Raw genomic sequence first — 21173 nt, 5'->3', positions numbered from 1 at the left:
CAATTTAAATTACTCTAAGAACGACGATAAAATATGTCCCATCTCTAACAAATGAGAGAATTTATCGAAATAAATTAATTATGACAGAAAAAATATAAAATTTAAAATTCATTAAAAACCCAAACATTTTTAGAAAAACTGCAAACCATGAATAAAAAGTAAACGGTTTAACGACTAGTATACATTCAAATCATAGCAAATTTTCGCTCTTCTTTTATTGCAGTTGCATTTCTTGTCCATCGATTCAAATTCGCGCACAAATTTAGAAACAAAAATCAAATTCCTGCCAGAAAGTCTGTATACCAAAAATTTATTTTGGCAGGTCTCTCTCTTGTTAATTTTTAAAATAGATACATTTGGAAATGTACTGAAAACACCAAAATTGTGAGAAAAAATTGAAAACATAAATGAAAATAATATAATTTAATAATTAATAGATATCTGAAAGAAGGACAAATATTTTTTCAGTTCATATCTATTAACTTTACACGTTTTTTTGGCTGAAACTTTCTTTAAAATCACTAAAGAAAAACTATGAAAATATGAATCATGTTGCTATGAATTGTGTACCATGTCGTATGAACGGGTTAATTCGTGTACGTAATTATGAGAACGAACGACGTGATTCAAATGCTGGTATGAACATGGCTTAAGAATTAAACTGTTAACAAAAATTTAATAATCATATTTATTTATACCCATAAAATGATGTTTTATTTAAAATTTTGGAATAATTTTGGTTTTGCAATAATTAAGTTGACTAACTGTATGTGCTTGCGCGATATTACCTTCATAATACTATGACATCAATAATTTCGAAGCATTATGTAAGATATTAACTGTTGAAAGTCCGAATTATCGCTAAAAATCTTTCTTTTTAAAAAATCTAAGTTAGTTTTCCAACTTTTTCTGTTAACATCGACATTGACATCATTGTTCGAAGGTTGGTTGATTATCCGAAGTAGGTCTTATGCCAGACCATGGCAGAACTAATTGTGTCATGTGCCATACTATTAAAATTTTCATTAGAAAATTCTTTGTTATTCTCTTTTAAATTTTCATTGAGGTCCACACATCTATATGAAATCATATGATATATGAAATCATATGAAAATTTTAATATTTTCATTGCTTTGCATTGGTTTGAGAGTTACGAATTTAAACACAAAGAATAATTTCAGATTACAGAACCTTGTGTAGAGTTTCACCCCCTTCACACCTCCTACCTATAAACTCATTTTCATGTTAATGAAAATTTTCATAGTCTGGCATAAGACTTTTCATATGCCACAGCTGAAAATCTATGTAAATTAGTTTTTCAACTTTTTCTGTTAACATCGACATTGACATCATTGTTCGATTTACTTCTCTCAGATAAAAATGTATCTCACTTGATGTTAGTGCCATCTATTGCGAGACATGTAAACTAATATACCAAGCAACAGCTGTTCCTCAATTGCAATTGACACGCGATTAAAAATAAAATACACACATTTCGTAAGAAAAAAATCGTATCATATTTATATACATTTATCTGTTTTAAATGGTTGTATTTATTTAAATAATTTATTAATAATTGACATTTATTATTTTCATAACACAGTTGCGAACTTTCGTATGTGTAGTATTTCCGTTTAGTACTCTTCTTTACAACTCTGTTACACAGCTGCATACCAAAACCACCAAAACCAGAGAGAATTAAATTAATCCAGTAACAAAACAACAACACTACATAACAGTCGATGAGGAGGATAGCGCAAAACGAAAAAAAATACGCGAAAAAAAATAAAGAAATTAAATTACAAACGGACGGTACGATGGTTGGTGTGCGTGTTTTCATTAATGTGTTGACAACTAATTGAGGTGTTTAGTGAGAAGAGGAAAAAAATTACAAATAAAAATCAAGCTGAAAAATAATTATATAGCTGACGCAAAGAAGAAGTCATTGTTCCCCCAGCCTTTGTTTTTTCTCTCTTCCCCCAAAAATTACTCAGAAAATGAAAGATTTGACCAAAAAAATCATGATTTAAGTTCACGAAGAAGATAATGATGTTCATTGAAATGTAATTGTGTTTGTGCATATTTTTTTACTTTTCCATTGTCTGACATTCGCATTGGTGCGAATAATAAAACAAGGAAAATACAGTGGAAAAACAAACCAACAATTTATTGCAGTAAAATAGCAACAATAACTGTCAAGGACTAATATGAAACATCGAAATTCAAAGCGAGCGAATATCAACAAGAAATAAGTCGTCTATACGGAAGTCTCCCGTGACTTAATTAAGCGAAAAATCCTAGTGTTGTTGTCGTTGTTAATAAATTAACACATTATACATTTTTACAACGTCTTGTTAATTGTTGTTTTTTTTCTTCTCAATTTCTCAGCTGGCAGAGTTTGTATTTGTTGTGTGCGGTGCTTCGGTGCTTGCTAATTAAAGGAGAAAAAATGCCATGAAAAGTCAATAATGAAAATACAAATAATTGCAACAAAAAAGTGAAAATCAAGGAAAAAAGTTTCATTATTTCACCACGAAAACAGAAGTGCGCCAATAAAACAGGATTTTTTCCATTACATACTTAAACAAAGCCGGCCAGACAAGACACCAGACAGGAAAAAAGTAGTTGCATCTTTGCTAGTGAAACTAAAGTTGTCTGCCACTGCCATTCGGGCTTTGGGGCAAGAAAAGAATAAAACCAGTTGCTTTGGCCTATAATTGTGCAAGTGTTCCATGCTCAGTGATGTTGCATGTGTGTGTATGGTGTCAGCCTTAAATCATTACTTATTCTATGTTTTTTTTTGTTTAAACTTTAGACAAACCAAATTAATCAAAGCAAAAAAGTTCAATTGCAAAATTACGCTGTTGTTTGACTACAAAAGCAAAAACAAAGCAGCTGCCCCCGAAAAAAATTAACCACTGCTTTGTTCACATATCAAGCAACAAACACATGCAAAACAAACATCCAAGTATAAACAAACGAAACGAAAAACAACCAAAAAAGTATTGAAACCAGTTTTGTGAATATAATATTCTTCTTTTTCTCGTGTCAACAAACAACGACTTCCATTCCATTCCACGTACTCTCTTTACTCGTTCTCTTGTTTGTTGTTGTTGTTTCTTGTTTTTAGTTATCGCTTTTGGATATCGCTTTTGGTTATCGCTTTTGGATATCGCTTTTGGATATCGCTTTTGGTTATCGCTTTTGGTTATCGCGGCACCATGGCATCATACCCGCATCTGCAAATATCAGCTGCTTTTTTATTTGGTTTTACATTGTTGTTGCTGTAGTTGACTTGCCCCAATTGCAGCTGTTGCAGCTTCCCACAAAAACGACGAAGCACCACATTTAAGGTAAGTTGAGACGAGTTGTCTGTTCTACATAAATTTTTCACTTGTTCCTCTTCTTTCATATTTTCTTGTTAATTTATTATATTTTGTGTTCTTTCGTAACGCAGAGGCTTCATCATCCACCGTATTTTATAATTAAAACAACATCTGCCCTATTTTTGATTTTTCTCAACTGTCATCTCTTGACCAAAAGATTTTTAACAAATGTTGCAATTTTTATTTATTGTTGTTCCATTAATTTTGGGGGTGGTTCTCTGTTTTCTCTGTCAATATGAACATGTGTTTTTCTTCTCATTCGATATTCCCATCTCTGTGTTATGTATGTCTGACACAGTCATCTGGTCATAACAACAAGTTTTATGCTGTACTTGTTGTTGTCTTTTTATCTAAAATTTAATAAGATTTTGTTGTTTTCCCTGACCTATTTCCGCCCTCGCTATTTGAGCCCCATTATTGTGTTTGTGTGTGACAAGTGTTAAGAGAAGGCGGCTGAGAAGAACACTTTCAAATTGACAGGAAGAAATGTGTGACAGTTGTGTTGATGATTTCTTCCTTTTCTCTTTGCATAATAAAAGAAATACATATGATTAGTGTCAGGGTTACCTACTGCCTTTTAGGATTACACTATATACGATTTAATTAGACAATTATATCCTAATGTGAATCCGTAATTATTTTTTTATGCAAGGACGTCAGGTATTCACTAGAACTCGTAAATTCAGAAATTCTCGTTCTCGTTACCATAGGTAGTCCTTGTTACACTGATCACAATTATGTATAGCTTTCCCGGGGATACTTCCCGAGATATGGTCTTGACATTTTACTTGGGCAATATGATGGGTGTCGCTTGAAAGCTTATGGGGAGTACTTTTGTTCGCGTAGCCGAATTTCGCAACTGTCCATAGGAGAAAGACTTAAAGATTTCTTACCAATAAGCCTCTGCGGTGCGCCTTCTCCAGGCAGATCTTACGATGTTTGCCGATGTATAGTTAGTAGCACATCGGTGTCCTATAACTGTCCTGCCCAACCTACTCATCTAACTCCAGTATGTTTGTGGCTACAGTCAATTGAAGCAGCCAAATTCTTAGAACTGGAAATAGAAACAGAGACAGAATAAGAAGAAAAAAATTTACAAACGTATTCAGGGCAATCATGAATAAAAATTATGTTCGGAATTTGTTCTCTTTCCCCAATTTCACAATTTTTTATTTCCATACTCAGCAAAAAGTTTGCCTCCAAACAGTCAGTTAAATCATATGTACAAGTGATTTGGAAGTGCATCAAATTATGCATTTTCACTCATGATTTTTACAAGAGCGTGACTACTGAAAGAGGCACTCTATTGCACTGCATTTTAACTGACCCTTTGGCATTGCATTTTAACTAACCCTTTGGTGTACGTGTTTTTGTGCAAGCCATTACAAAATATCCTAGAACAAATAAAATGCATTTATTATTTGTGTAAACCAAAAATATTAAGAACTTTATTACATTAACACAAATTATGAATATTATTCATTGAATTCAATCACAAACATGCGTGTTTCCTCCGCTCTCTATTTAATCCAAGCTGAATCTTTTTTGCTTTATCTGGTATATGGGTTTGATATTGTCTTCCCATCACCAGTTAAGATTTCGACATGTACTCCAACAGCACTCTATTGGGAAATTTTCTTCTAGTGAGTTACCGGAAAAATGTTCACAAATTAAATATTTTTTAGTTGGAAATCTTAATACGCTTATCTCTTTTTGGAAAATGTATGCCGCTGCCTGTAGAGATGTACAAACTGATTTATGTACTTGTAGGGATCTCTAACAACTACTAATAAAATGTAGCGAACGGAGTGCCTGTTTCACGACTCCGTTTGGACTGCATCCGGATGCTGTAAAATTGTGAGGAATTGGAGTGCCTTTTTCACGACTCCGTTGAACTGCATCCGAATGTTGTTAAAATGTGACAATTGGATGTGATTCTTTGGATTGCATCCAAATGCGGTTAAAATGTGAGGACTGGAGTGCCATTTTCACGACTCCGTTTGAACTGCATCAAAACATGCCGCGAAAGAACTAGTCCACATTGCACTACTTCCAATTTATTTTGGTGGGTATTTATGTCTAAAAAGTGAATATTTTTGCCAATTCGGCCAGAATATTCCATATTTAAGTGATTCTAGTAGTTTTCAACGTTTAACAAGATTTATTTTAAAATAAATTCACTTTTTGAAATGATTTTCCTTGCGGAAAATTCCGGGGGAAATATTCATGATTGTCCTGATTATATAATGTAACAACAACGCATCGTTAAGCTTATGCGGGTGTGACGAGTGGATTTTTGCAATGTTGTTGTTGTTGTAACAGTGTTTGTTATTATGTTTGTATGTTCGTTCCTCTGTTCAATTTGGCTCTGGGTATATCTCTAATTCCAGGAAAGTGGCTGCTTCCATGGGATGTAACCACATATCCACTGGAGTTAGATGAGTATGTTTGGCTGGGCAGTTGAAAAGTTGTTTTGTGTCGTGCGGGCCCATGCCACATACTGGGCAGATGACTTGCACGGCGCGGTCGATTTCCGCCCAATAAGAATTTAGGCGGCTGCAATATCCCGAGCGTAGTTGAGCCAAAACTACTCTAGTTTGTCTTGGCAGCTGACGCTCCTAAGCTGTGATGTATGGGGGACGTAACCGAGCAGGACGTATCCGCCCAATAAAAATTTAGGCGACTACAATATCCCGAGCGTAGTTGAGCCAAAACTACTCTAGTTTGTCGTGGCAGCTGACGCTCCTCAGCTGCGACATATGAGGGACGTACCCGAGCAAGTACTGCAAAAAACATCTTATTATGTTTCTGTACTGGAAGACAATTTGCCTCCTCATGTAGATGGTCCACTGAAGACATGAGGAGACACCACGTTGCAGTTCTCAGGGCGGCATTCTGACAATTTTGAATCTTTTTCCATTGCGTATCACATAAATTCGGGGACCAAACTGGTGCCACATAGCTTTCCACAGACCGAACTATCGCGTTATATGTGGTCAACAAGGTTTCATTGCCTGCACCAAAAGGCTGCCGGCTAGGGACTTGAGGACCTTGTTCCTTCATTTCAGTTTGTAACAGATAGCTGCGGCCTGCGTGGACGAAGTGAACGTAGTGTCATATGTGACCTCTAGAATTTTGGGGCAGTTTGTGGTCGAATTTCTGCTACGTCGACCACTACATTCAACTCTGTTCTCACCTGCGCCGTTCATGTGGTGAACAGAGTGGCCTTAAGTGGTAAATAGCAGAACACTGCAAAGCCGACAAAGAAGAAAAATAGTTCCACATTTCTAAATATTTCGAGTGCATCGCGTCAAGAACCAGGCATGAGAGAATGTTCCGAGAATCCTTTGGCAGCGGGTCCAGCCGCAGAATCGACTGCAGTGTCTGGGGATTCTGCGAAGAAATCCCGGACCCGGCCGAAGAGGAAGAGGACTGCGGAGACTGGTAGAGAGCCGCCATCTTGCGCCAAGGTTGCCAAGAAACGCTACAGGGACGAACTCTGCTAATCAGTGATCGATACCAATAGAGGTTTCGGAAAGCTACTCAAAAACCATCTTCCAGCAATTGAGGAAATGGTCAACAATAAAATATTGGATCACATAATGAATGGAGGTGATCCAATTCAAATTATCAGCAGCGGGGTTAAAGGGGACGTGGTGGTGTCCCAATTTGCCCAGCATGCAATCGTTGCCGGCCTCAATGATATTGTCAGCAACATAATACCTCAATGGGAAAGCGGCAAACTCAAGTTGGTGAGGAAAGACCTAACTAAGACATCGGTATTTGTCAGATGTTGAAACGGAGAGTATGCTCGAAGGCGTAAACGAGGAAGACAACTCAAACAGCGAAGAGGTTTTTCCTCCTAGCAAAAATGAAAAGGGAGTCGATGCTGTAATCACCGACTTTCAAGAAAACCGTTTATTGAGGATCAATGAGTGAGGTCATCCAGATAAACCTCCATTGGAGCGAGACGGCAACAATTACTCTCTGCTTACTTCAAGTTGTAACTACTTATTCAACTACTTACTTATCTACTTTTTAGTGGCCAAAAAATAAGTACTGATTTCCTATGACATGCCCTTTCTAAAATAATCAGAAAGTAGGTCAATTTGTAATGAGTATTTTTGCTGGGCCTAAAATTAAAATATTTCTAGCTTACTATAGCCACTCCCAACTATACAACAAACATGTGGTTAGAATGTCGAATAATCTCGGACTTGCAGATAGCCTGCTTTAATCTTTATTACAGCTTTTTTAAAGAAACAAACAATTTCTGATTTATTTTTATTATGGGAAGTGGAGGTGGTGACCGCAATGGGAAATTATTTCTTTTGGTTTTAAATATTTGTTTTAATAAATCACAATGGCCATGTCGTCAGAAGGGTGAATAATCTCGGAGCTTCAGCTGTTTCTATTAAAACATTCTTTTAATACATATTTGTTTAGGTACATACATTTTTTAAAGAAACACGCAGTTTCTGATTTATGTTTATTATAGGAAGTGGTGTGGTGGTGACCACAACTTACACTAATCTTAATGGGAAAACAGCCATTTGGTTTCAAATCTCTTCGTTTTTGTGTAAATACGAATAAAAATGAAAACATTTGTATTCATTCCAAGTGCTCATTCAATTAATTCCCAGAAGAATTATTTTACATTTTAAAGCGATTAGCAGGGCTTAAAAACAACGACAATATGCAACCATGATAACCCTTAAAAATAGTACTCCTGAGGGTGTTTGTGTGTGAGAGACAAAACAAATGCATGCATCATCAGCTACTACCTTTTTGACAACGTTGTCACAGTAACAGCAAACAGACATCATCTCTACTTTGTCTCATCCATACCTAATTATCACAGTAAAGGAAACCCACGCACTTAACCTGATCTGGCTGTGGAAGCAAATGGTGTTGTCGTCAATGCTCAATGCATGTGGATATACATTGTATGGAGGAGTGAAAGGAGGAGCGGAAGATTTTTTTTCACCCAACCAAACTCAACTTGTCACATCAAGTTTCTGTTTTTGTTGTGTGGCATTTCCATTATTGCCGGTTGGACGTCATTGAGATGGGCGGGCGAATAGATGAGACTGTAAAAGATGGATTCAAAATAAATTAGTATGCGTACCTATAACAACAAAACCCTGGCAATTGTTGTCGACTTACATTAATACTAATGTTAAAACATAATAACACTACAATGCAAGACAACAAAAATGCATTGTCATCAAGTGACAACAGCAGAGCAACTCACTTTCATTTAATCCAAAATGGCAAAATGATATTTCCAAAGAAGCCCACACCAAGTGGCCGGCGACCGACAAGGTGAAATTATAAGTTATTGCTTTTTCTTAATATGTATTAATTTTTTCTTGTCTTTTTTTAAGTAAATGTGTTATATTCTGGTTGGCTGTGGTCGTTTTATAAACAAAAAACCACAGAAACACTCCAAGAAGAACCCCGGAAGTAATGTGTGTGTGGTTAAAACAAGTGAAATATGTATGAACAAATTCTTTCCACAAGAAGTACATCATTGGCCCATTTGAAAAAAGATCTTGTCTTCGAGCAGCATATTAAGTTACTCCTCTAGTTGCACATCGATTGTTTGCCTGTATGTTCTTCTTCCGTTTTAGGGTTAGGCGTAATAACAGAAAACTTCTTTCATAACATGGTTATTTTACAATTTACGTGATCGAAACCACCATCAGCAGCAGCAAAGCATGAATATTGAAATTTGGGTATTAAAGTCGTCGTTGTCGCCAAGATAAGAAGATTTTTTATAGCAACTTTTGATGTTTTTTTGATACCTACAACACAGCTGTTGTTGTGGTGTGATAAGCTTGGCGACGCAAGCAAAACCACTTATTGTGGTCATCACCCAAACCATCCAATCAACCGATATGCAAAAAGAATGTCTAGAACCACACATTGGGTTGAGTGATTACAGTCAAACGTGTTTAAAACTAATAACTCTCAATATTTTCGGCAAATTTAACAAATTGAAATAGTTGTAGAATTTCCAAAACAGTCCTTGAGATCTTCTATGAATCGTTAACATCAAGTATTAGGCAGAACGATAGGGAATACATACTGGCAATGTCCCTGTCAACAAACATCCCAATCCCACGGCAGCGGGTTCTTTCGTACCGGATTGACCCGAAACCATAGTGTTTCGGCCAGCGGCATCAAACCTATGCTTCTACATAGGTTTCTATGCTGCGGCAACAACAACAAACATATCCGAAGGGACAAGGGAAACTTCTTTCATATCAATGGGGTGCCCCGATTCATATTAGCCCAAAGATAGGGTACTTACTTTTTATCGCCGAGTCCGAAGAGCGTGTCTTAAGAGCGTGTCAAAGGTTTGCATGGCTGAAATATACAGGAAATATCGCCAATACGAGTATTACGCAGAGGTGTATTTTTGCCACCGTTGAAAATGTGATGTTGTCTGGCCTGGAAATCGAACCCGAACATTCTGTCGGGTGCGCATAAGAAAGATGTAACCTCCTAAAGAGCTACAAATAACGTCAGACATTCATAAAATGTTCATGTGTTAAGGAGCAGAAACATCAATATTTTTATATGTTTCCTAGATGGTCTTAGGAAGGTCGGTATTTTTTTTTTGCAGAATTTAACACATTTTAGGTGCGTGGAACTTATGTTGGTAGACCGTTGCCATGATCGCGCAATCATCCGCACAAGAAATAATAAATGTGCTCACTGGAATGTAATATAGGAAAGGTAGAATTTAAACAGTTCCAGTTCACTATTCTTTGGGGAACATATCTGCATCTCCACACAGCCTACAGTTTTGGTGAACAGTTCGGCCGGAATCGATGGTTCTTCCTTCCTTTGTTGAGTTGACAATCGCTGACAGAGTGGAATTCGGGTCGTTCAGGGTCGTAGATTCGATTGGCGTGGTGACGTCTACTGTTGTTGTTGCTGTAGCAATGCAAATATGTTCGATCGTTGTTGTTGTAGCAACGCATATATGTTCGTTCGTGTATGATTTCAGTTATCAAGTTCCTCTGTATCAGACTCAAGAATTCTGCAACCTGGACTGGTTGCGTCCATAAAGAATGAGGAGACAGGTGAGTGGGGTTAGCTGGGCAGTTGAATAAATGCAGAGTATCGTGTGGTCCCAATCCACATGCTGGGCATATGTTGGGTATCGTGGCGTCAATTCTGGCCCAATACGAATTGAGGCGGCTGCATCGTCCGGATCTTAACTGAGCTAAAACCACTCGTGTTTGCCTTGGCAGCTGTCGTTCTTCTGCTGCGATGGATGGGGGATGGTTTCCAAGTACGGCATTCACACTGTATCTTCGTACTGCTTGCGCTTCCTGATAGGCTCGTTGATCTAGCGGTTATCTTTTATACCTTTGGACCTCTCTCTCTAGATCATGAAGGTCTCTCCTGACGTGCCTGGGTGGGGGGAGCCTGCCCATTAAATCGTGACAGGGATGCTCACTGCGGTAACACCCAAGCAGGTACTGCATCGACAACATCTTATTGTGCTGACGCACCGGTAAAACCTTCGCCTCCTCATGAAGATGGTCCACTGGTGTCATGAGGAGGCACCCTGTTGCAGTCCTCAGGGCGGCATTCTGGCAGGTTTTAATCTTCTTCCACTGCGATGCGCTAACCTTTGCGGACCACGCTGGCGCCGCATAGCTTACCACAGACCGGCCTATTGCATTGTAGGTGGTCAACAAGGTTTCTTTATCAGCACCCCAAGCTGTGGCTTGCGCGGATGACTTAAACATGCTATGTTCAGTAGGAGCCTCATTTCTGCCGTCCAAGTGGTTAACAGTGTGGTAGTTGATTTAGCGGCGGATATTTGTATATTCCTCATATGGCAGAACTGCACTAGGTCAGCTATGTAGACATTTAACCTATCACATATGTCATCGACGATAAGACCCGACGCCAAGATCGTACAATCATCATCTGGAGGGTGTGGAATTTCAGAAAGGTAGAGGTTAAACAGTTCCGGAGATATCACCCCTCCTTGGGGAACTCCCTGTTTCACTCTACGGGGTTTGGACTTCTTGTTTCTGAATTCTACAAACGACTGGCGTCCACACATATAGTTGATTACCCAACGTTTCAAACATGGCTGGAGATTAGTTTTCTCTATATCCTCGAACAGCTTGGCATGGTTGACGGTATCGAAGGCCTTCGATAGGTCAAGAGCCACCATGACTGTTCGGTCGCACGGCCTTTTCTGGTTCAGTCCTCTACTGATATGTGTGGATATGGCGTCTAATGCTGTTGTAGTACTATGCATTTTCCGAAATCCATGTTGATGTTGGGCAACTGGAAAACACCTTCTCATCGTGGGGAGGAGTAGCGCCTCTAGGATCTTTGCTACTGGCGACAGGAGTGAAATCGGCCTGTACGATTCACCTCTGCTGGCATCCTTGCCAGGCTTCAGTAGCGGGACCACCCTGCCAACTTTCCAGGCATCCGGTACAACATGGGTGGCTAACGATAGGTTGAGAACACTTGTTAAATACTCAACTCCAGTTTCATCCAGCTGCTTAAGCATTACCATCGATATTCGGTGCGGGCCCAACGCTTTGGATGATTTAGCGTTTCGGATGGCATCTGCAACATCGCTCATCGTAAATTGTGGTGGTACCTCCTCGGCTGGAAAAGCTCTTCTTATACGGCGTAGCACACTTCTCTTCGCCCTATCACTCTCGGGGTGCTCTATGAACGCGCACCTCTTTGGGTCAGTTACTGTCACGCCGTTGAAAGTAACAGCCGTTCTGTCATCCTTCTTTTCCTGCACCAATGTTGCATTGCTTCAGATGGTCTAGCCACTTTTTCCGCTTATGTTCGCCCACTAGCCTGTTGACTTCAAGAGTAAGTTCTCTAACTCTTGGGTCTTCGGGGTTCGTACGACGAAGCTCATCAAGTTCATTTGCTAGTCCCGTCGCCTCTGCTGGGAAATTTGGTCTTATTTCGGGTATTCGACCAGCAGGTATGTAGCGAGCGGCTGCTTTAGTGATGATGTTCGATCGTGTATTACTTCAGTTATCAGGTTCTGGTTCCTCTGTATCCAGATTCAAAAATTCTGCAACACGGACTGGTTGCGTCCAGCTCGACATCTAAACAAATACAGCGTGTCGTGTGGTCCCAATACACATGCAGGGCATGTGATGCGCATCGTACCATCAATACGGAATTGATGCGGCTGCGGATCTTAACTGGGCATTCTGACATGTTTGAATTTTCTTCCACTGCGTACCGCTAACATTTGCATACCTTGCTGGCGCCGTATAACTTACCACAGGTTCAGTCCTCTACTGATTCATGTGGATATTTCCGGAATCCATGTTGATGTTGGGCAACTGGAAAACTGCTTCTCATCGTAGGGAGGAGCACTGCCTTGGATATTCAACATCTAGGTGCCATAAACCATCTGCGGTGCGCCGTCTCAAGCTTTATCTTAGGAAGTTTGCCGATTATTATCGATCGACTTAGACCAACCCGAGCTAGTTCAACAGCTAATTCGTTTCCCATTATGCCACGAGTCCTGTGGGACTGGGTTCTAACCAAATCTGTTGCTTTCCTGATAGAAAGAATCTCAGCTATCGTTAAGCTTATATTTGATGAGTGGATTTTCGCGGTAGACATCGGTGACAGTGCCTTCCTTCACCGTAGATCCAACCAGAGAAGAATTACCTTCAGCACGAATTACTGTGGTTTGAATAGTTACTGAAGGTGAGTAAAATCTGAAAGAAGTGGCTATATAATCACTTGTGTCATAACTGTCGCCAAGCTTAAGCGGACAATTAATTGAATTAAGACCTTTGTATGTTCAAACTGCGAAAACCGCCACGTTTCTGACTCTCAAAGTCTAAAAACCATCCTCTTGAAAAAGTGACAGGATAGTTTGGACAAGGGTGGGTAGAACCACGGTTACAAACAACCAGTGTATGGAGTTGTTGCAAGAGTAGTGTGCAATAATGCCTTTATTTGTCTGCTCCTCGATATTCATTTTCCGGAATTGTACCGAGTTACCTAGTAGAGTTGTACTTTTTAGCTCTTTTAGCTGATCGCTCTTTTTAGTTCAGCTCTTTTCAACGAACTAGGTCGTTCTTTTAGTTCAATCGTTCGTCGAAAAGCTCTTTCAGTCAGCTGTCTTTTCGTTCTATCGTTCAGCGGCTCTGACTCGTTCGCTTGCAAGTTCGTTCATTTGTATACAAACACACATAGAAACATATGTATACCGATAAAGAACAAACAACAGAAGAATATTTTAAAGAACCTAGCAACGAAAATAGGTTTGGTGTGATTAAAAAGCTAATTTGGAGTTTTTTAAACTTTAAATTTGTAATTAAGTTTAAAATAAATGAAAATATTAAAAATATAAAATTACGATGGATAAAGATGTGTGTGGGTATCTGTGTAAAATTCAAAATGTAAACAAAACTATTACCTTTACAAAGGCAATAGTTAACTCTGACGACGGCGTCACATTTTGATACGTGAACTGAATTGTTCGTTCTTGAATCGAATCGTTTGATTTCATCGTTCTTTTATCTTTCGGTCAGTGCTCAGTGAGCTACTGAACTATAATGAACTATATCGACTGATCTAGTTCGTACGCTCTTTTCAATGAATCGTTCAATTGAACTAGTTCGTTCGTGAACTATACAACTCTATTACCTAGCTTCGAGACAATGCCGTGATTCAACTCCATTCTGGAAATCTGGTAGTTTGCACTTCCGTGTTCACTTCGAAGCTATTGTCCTAGAGCCCGCCTGACAATTGTACCAACTCACCTTACATCAGGTCAGGTTTGTAAAAATTTACCACTTATCAGTACTACAACATCATCAGCATAAGCCACCACTTATTTTTCTGTTGGTCGAAATACACAAGCATTTTATTTACTAACTTAAGCCAGAGTAGATGGTGGGTGGGTCTGGGTTCTCATACGGAATGTATGTCGAGAACAAGATTAGTGGTCTGTTTCGTCCTCCATCCATTCGTACTGTTTTAATGTCACCTCTACTGTAATTAGATAGAAGAATTTGATTTAGGCGCTTTCGGCCTATCACAACCCCACCCCTCAAAATCAATTCTGGTCGTTATGAACTTACTGACAGCGGCCATTAAGCCCATTGGCTTAGTTTAAATTTATACAAAAGTTGTAGCATTTACAATGAAAGATATTTTCCTTAAGTATGCAGAATAATCTTAAACGTTGATGGATTTCTTATCTGCTAAAATAATAAAACTTTCCCATATTGGATACTGCATTTAAGTGAAACATAACCCTTTATATCCTTTCATAATGGATTGAGTAATTACTTTGCAAACTTTTTTTAACGAACTTTTCAAGTATCATGAACAACATGTATCAATTTCTATAACGACTTCATTAAACTAGGTTTATATTCCCCAGACAGAAAGATGGAAAGAGATTGTGTGTGCTGTGGTGCATCTGCTATAATTTTCTGAGATTTGTTGTTACATCTGTTAACATTTCTTTAATTCGGCACGTTTTCTTAACACAACTATTCTACTATCCCCCCAACCATTGACTACTAGTCGTCGCATACGAGACAACCAAACATTGTTATCGTTTACAGTAGTAATCAAAGTCATCACCCCATTTCTTACACTTAACGTGAACTCATTAAGGAAGCACTTCATATTGTAAACAATGTGCTTAAGATAAGCCAAAAATGTTTTGTTTTATACGTCAGCAGCGTATATTTTCTCTCTGATAAAGAAATTGATTAGGGAATTTTTGTTTATGGTTTATTAAATAAGCAGTTTTTTGACAAATTTTGGCAATATTAAAAGTGAGATAAGATGTTATTGGTATTTATTGGAATTTAATTTAGAATATTGAACGAAAAGCCTTATGCATTACGTTTCAAGACAAGCTGCATTGCCTTTATTATTATACCATACACTACACCACAATATGGGGAGGATATCATAAGTTGGTTTTGGCCAAAAAGGAACACATCGATGGTCGTAGACCTATACTTATACCCAGTAAAATGTTTGGCTCCAAAGATGCAGTTAAGTCACATATACGAGTGATTTGGAAGTGCATCAAATTATGCATTTTTACTCATGATTTTTATAAGAGCGTGACTACTGAATATGCTCTCCATTGGCAATGCATTTTAACTAACCCTTCGGTACTGCATTTTAACTATCCATTTGGAATCGCAGTTTGACCAACCCTTTTGGTGGTAGAATAGGATGCAATCCAATTTGCATCCAAAGCACGTGTTTCGATGCAATGCTTTGCAATGTGTTTTTATGCATTTCAAAGATGCAATAAAAATTCAAACCATTGCAAAATATCCAAGAATAAATAAAAAGAATTTATTATTTGTGTAAAACAAAAATATTACGAACTTTATTACATTAACTTCATTAAATTCAATCGCAATTGTTGTTGTTGTAGCAGTTTTTTTTTGTGTTATATGTGTGTATCAGAGGTCCGCAAAATGCATATAAAAGGCACACTCTATTGCCTTTTCCCAAAAGCGAATAGTGCAGTGCCTTGCATATAAAAAATATGAATGTGCAAAAAGCAGATTCACCCCAAAAAATGATTCACTGCTTTAGTGCATGCTTGCTTGCTTTTACATTTGTATTCACACGATTCGCAAATGCAGTATGCACAATACTGCATACCACCACACAGTATCGTACCATCTTCTGTTTGAATAAATGAATACATTTGCCAAATTTCGCTTTTTCTTTGAGTTTCTTTAATAATAGGATAAACTAAACTAGTAATTGATTTTATTGTCTCAACATTAATTTTTTTTATGTTTATTAACATGTAAATTTGACCAGAAATATCTACTGCTTTTTGTAATGCAACGTGCTTTTTCGAAGGCAGCGTGCAAAAATAAGGCAACGAGCTCTTGTAGTGTGTTGTGTGTGTGCAATTGGCACACACTCATGAAAGTAAAGGCAAAGCAAGCAATAGCATTAAACAGAGATGGCAATAGCAAGCCATGAAAAAAGCACGAAATCGCGAATATGCATTAAAAGCGAGTGGCATTTTGCGGACCTCTGGTATGTATATTCTTTCTTTTGCTTAGTCTGGCTCTGGGTAAATCTCTAGTTCCAGGAAAGTGGCTGCTTCGATGGGATGTAACCACAGATCCACTAAAGTAAGTTGAGTAGGTTTGTCAGGGCAGTTAAAAGGTGCCGTGTGCTGTGCGGGCCTGTGCCGCATGTCGGGCAGATGTTTAGCACACTCCTGTCGATCCTTGCCCAATAGTAATTCAGACGGCTGCACCATCCCGAGCGTAGTAACCCAAACTCCTCAGCTGCGAAGGATGGGGGAGGTTCTCCGAGCACCACATTCAAACTGTAGCTGCTTATGGAATCTTCAACTGCGGCCGTATTAATGCTATTCAAACGTGCTTGACATGCCTGTTGATCTAGAGGTTCTCTCTTGTAACGCTTGACCTCTTCTTCTAGATCATGAAGTTTCTCCTTGATTTGCCTGAATGGGCGGGCACGATATGGTGATAACAAGATAACACCCGAGCAGATACTTCAACGAAAGCATGTGATTGTGTCGCTGCACTGGAAGAATATTTGCTTTCTCATGCAGATGGTCCATTGGAGTCATGAGGAGGCACCCAGTTACTATATCAGAGCGGCATCGGAAGTGTACATATGATTGTACATATCGCAACTTATTTCCTCCGCTCTCCATTTAATCCAAACTGTATTGTTCTTGTTTCATATTTTAAAGGTGGTTTTATATTGTCTTCCCATAGCCAGTTAAGATTTCGACATGTTCTCCAACAGCACCCCATTAAAAGATTGTCTTCTCATAAATTACAAAAATGTTCGCAAATTATTTTATAACAAATTTTTCGAATTTTTAACACGTTTTTCGGTTTTTGGAAAAATTGATGTCGACGCGCTTATAGGGATGTACAAACTGACTTATGTACTTGTAGGGATCTCTAACAACCGCTAATAATGGAGTTAAAATGTGAGAAATAGATGTCATTCGTTGGATCGCATCCGAATGCGCATTAACGACTCCGTTAGAACTACATCAAAACATGCCGTGAAAGAACTAGTTGACATTGCACTACTTCCAATTAATTTTGCTGGGTATATACCAAAATAAATGCCTCGATGAGCTGAGTCGATCTGGCATTGTTTGTCCGTCCGTCAGTCCGTCAGTCCATCTAAACCTTTGTCGCAATTTTGATCAGATCGTCACGAAATTTTTGTGGTTGATGGGGTCCTGGAGGGGAGGAAGGAAGCCTATTGGTTTTGTTGATGGTCGGATCATATTCAGGGGTCCGAATGGGCAAAAAAAACTTATTTGCAGAAAATATCAACGTTTTACTCTTATGCCAAAAATGGTACAACCTAGGAAAAATTACGAAAGCCAATCTTGTAAAGAATTTTCACAGCTATAAGATTTGCTCTAGTACCATTTCCTAACCTAACAAATACCCTAAAAATGTGACCTGAACTTCTATATCTCAAAAATGGCAAAACCTAGTAACAAATCACAACGGTCAATCCTCTGGAGAGTTTTCACAGCTACAACATTTTCGTTAGCCCAATTTCGATAAGTTTCCAAGCAAAATCTCGAAAGCCTAAAATAAAAATAAAAATGTGAACTTTGACTTGTATTTATTTAAACATCCCTCTAGCGATTTTTTTCTTGTTTTTGGATTTTTCTCATCTATAAACATTGCTGTTTCAGAATCCGCAAAAACTTTTAAGGTATAAGAACTTTTTTGCATTGTCCCCATTTGAACTTCTATATCTCAAAAATGGTAAAACCTAGGAATAAGTGATGAAGATCAATATTTTTATGAGAGTTTTCACAGCTACAACATTTTCTCTAATTCGATAGGACCTGCGGTTTCCATGCAAAATCTTCTTCTTCTTCTTTATTTGCGGATCCGTTATTCGGATATAAAGCGGTCATACAATAGTATACATTACATTTATATATATCATATGTACATGTTATGTTATTTTATTTTATGAAATTATAAACAGCTCTCGATTTTTAGCAGCATGTAGCAGATTTGTTTCATCTCTGTATCCTGTCCACTCTTGGATGTTACTTAGCCAGTATATCTCTCTTCTGCCTCTTGGTCGTTGTCCTTCTATGTTGCATTTAATAATGCATTGTATAAATCTGTATTTGTCATTTCTCATCAGGTGTCCAAGGTATGCGATTTTTCTCGATTTGACCGTGTGTAAGAGTTGCCTGTCGACATGCATTCGTCTGAGAACTTCTTGGTTTGAAATGTGCGATGTATAGGGTATCTTAAGTATTCTTCTATAGACCCACATTTCAAATGCTTCAATTCTTTTTTGATCTGCACTTTTGATGGTCCAAGTTTCTACGGCATATAATAGTATAGACCAAATATAACATTTGACGAATCGTATCTTGGTTGCGAGACTTAATTCGTGATTTGTAAGTGTTTTTTTGTATTTAAAAAAGGCGTTTCTGGCCATCTCCACTCGGCGCTTTATTTCGTTTGAAATATTCCATTGGTCGTTAATTGAAACGCCAAGGTATTTAAAAGTTTTTACACGTTCGACAAGTTCATCTTTAATACTCAGTGACGTTTCATAACTTGCATCTTTCCGACTAACAATCATGTATTTTGTCTTTTTTGTATTTATTTTGAGGCCATATGTTTCACTTACGTACGTGAGCTTGTCTAGGAGCTGTTGTAGCCCAGATATACTGCCGGCAATAATTGTGGTATCATCAGCGTACCGTATGTTATTTATAATTTTACCCTGAAAAATCTTCAAACCGCAAAAAACCTAAAATGTGATCTTTGACCGCGATTTCTTTAAATTTAAAAAAAATTCTGCCGGGGATTTTTTTTGCGCACCGTGTTGGTTATCAAAGAAATTTTCTCAAATAAACCAAAAATATCAATTAACATTTTTGTGTTAGTCGATTCACTTCCACATTCAGCAGTTCTGAAATTTTCTTTAGTTGAGCCATGTCGAAAACCTTTTATCTGGTATTTAAACAATTAAAAAAGGCAATAACACAAAAACTCCGGAAACTATAGAACTTTTGTCATAGTCTGCTTGGTGAAAAATGTTTTATTAGCGTATGTGAAAACAAAGAGTGTTTTTTGTTTGACCAATTTCACTTTTCATGCTAATCTTTCGCTTTAGAAACAAACACCAAACAACACCAGCAAAAAAGGTCTATTCTCATAACTGTAATTAAACTCATTAGACTTTCACTGCAAATATTTAGCTTATAAACCTATACAACCGGGGCAGCCGAAGGTAGCATACATACGTATGTACATTAATACACAATTTTGTGATAAGTTAAGAGAAAAATAAATCTATTTTAACCCGTTCAAAACCGAAACAAAAATATTACAAATATTTTGTAATGAGAAACATTTAGGGGACGACTTGAGATGAATATTTGATATCATCTTCCGTATATGAGTAATGTCGGAAATCACTGTTCCTTGAAACATGTTGCCAATAAAGTAATTACGGATAACTCTTTGCTTAACAAAACAAATTTTAAGCTTAAAAAACATCTGAATATTACACATCACAAAAACACAAACCTATACAGAAGCTCGGTGCATATTTAAAGATTGACGTAATCAAGCAATCAATATAATGAAGATGAATAACCAAGAATTCATCAACACTTTATGACGTTGTAGTACATTCATTGATTCTATGAGTATGTAGTAGGCATATGCAAATGAATCTTCTTAACTGGTACTGCAATTGCGTTGTAGCCGACGAGCGCAAACAGGTTGTTTATTAAGAGCTTTCAATTATGTAAGTAACACAGGAGAATATTTACAATTTGTTCATTAATTGAAGGGTAATAAAATATTTTTCTAGGAAATCTGGAGGGATATTTCTTTACACATAGAGGGACACTTATTTCCTTGTACGAGGATGAATGTGCTTATCATGGGAGTGTAAAAATAATGCGTTATTAATTAGATGTTTGAAGATGGTGATGATGACAATATTTTGTAGTTATAGCTTGTTGAATTAAAGATAGAGAAGTTTCCGGGATATTGATGTATAATTGCACGATTGATGGTTAATACTGGAATAGAAAGAAAGAAGACATGATAGTTTTTTTGGCAAATTTGAAAAGGGTAATGGGACCTATGTGTGATAAGAAGGTGTGCGAATTTCATATCTACCCAGTAGACGGTGTATTTTTATGCGCATCAAAGTAGAAAGATGCCCGTCCATCTCTATTATCTACAGTAGTCGACGCCACTATCATCCCATCTCTGAATTTAGATATCTAACTCTACAGGGAACCGTAATGTGTCGCACAGTGATCTCCACCTCTAACTTATCGCGTGAGGATATTCTGCATACAGGTTCCATAAGCCGTCTGCAGTGCGTCTTCTCCAAGTAGATATCCACGGTGCTCTTGAAGCAACTTTAAATGGAAGGTGCTTACACCTGGGAAGTTTTTGTGGATTCTGAAACTACAATGTTCATAGAAGAGAAAAATCAAAAACAAAAAAAAAAAAAAAAAATCGCCGGAACGCTATTTAAATAAATTGCGATTCAAGTTGACATTTTTAGGTTTTCACGATTTTGCTTGGAAACCGCAAGTCCTATCGGAATGGGACTAAAGAAATGTTGTAGCTATGAAAATTCTCTACAAGATTAACCTTTATGATAATTTCGTAGGTTTTACCGTTATTGAGATATAGAAGTTCAAATTGGGACAATGCATTGACTGTATCGCTACCTTATAAA

The 21173-nt window shown here is 37.8% G+C and overlaps 1 protein-coding gene across 26 annotated transcripts in view; it reads left to right on the top strand.

The window, feature by feature from the left end:
• Positions 1 to 1695: 1695 nt before the first annotated feature.
• The window catches only part of Ack (activated Cdc42 kinase), a 57323-nt gene continuing 37845 nt past the window's right edge, over positions 1696 to 21173 (top strand). For 2 of the 26 annotated variants that reach the window (XM_073989795.1, XM_073989797.1), the window contains exons 1-2: positions 1711 to 1812; positions 3291 to 3353. The gene's annotated coding sequence lies outside the window, so the exon portion shown is untranslated. Of the gene's footprint in view, positions 2064 to 2388; positions 3354 to 21173 lie in introns of those variants that run through there. The other 24 variants (XM_073989782.1, XM_073989790.1, XM_073989794.1 and 21 more) reach the window with 22 other exon arrangements.

This window comes from Musca autumnalis, unplaced genomic scaffold (assembly GCF_047663935.1).
Source record: "Musca autumnalis isolate F117 unplaced genomic scaffold, ASM4766393v1 scaffold_5, whole genome shotgun sequence".
In the NCBI taxonomy this organism is placed as follows: domain Eukaryota; kingdom Metazoa; phylum Arthropoda; class Insecta; order Diptera; family Muscidae; genus Musca; species Musca autumnalis.
This window is presented reverse-complemented; position numbering and strand designations above follow the sequence as displayed.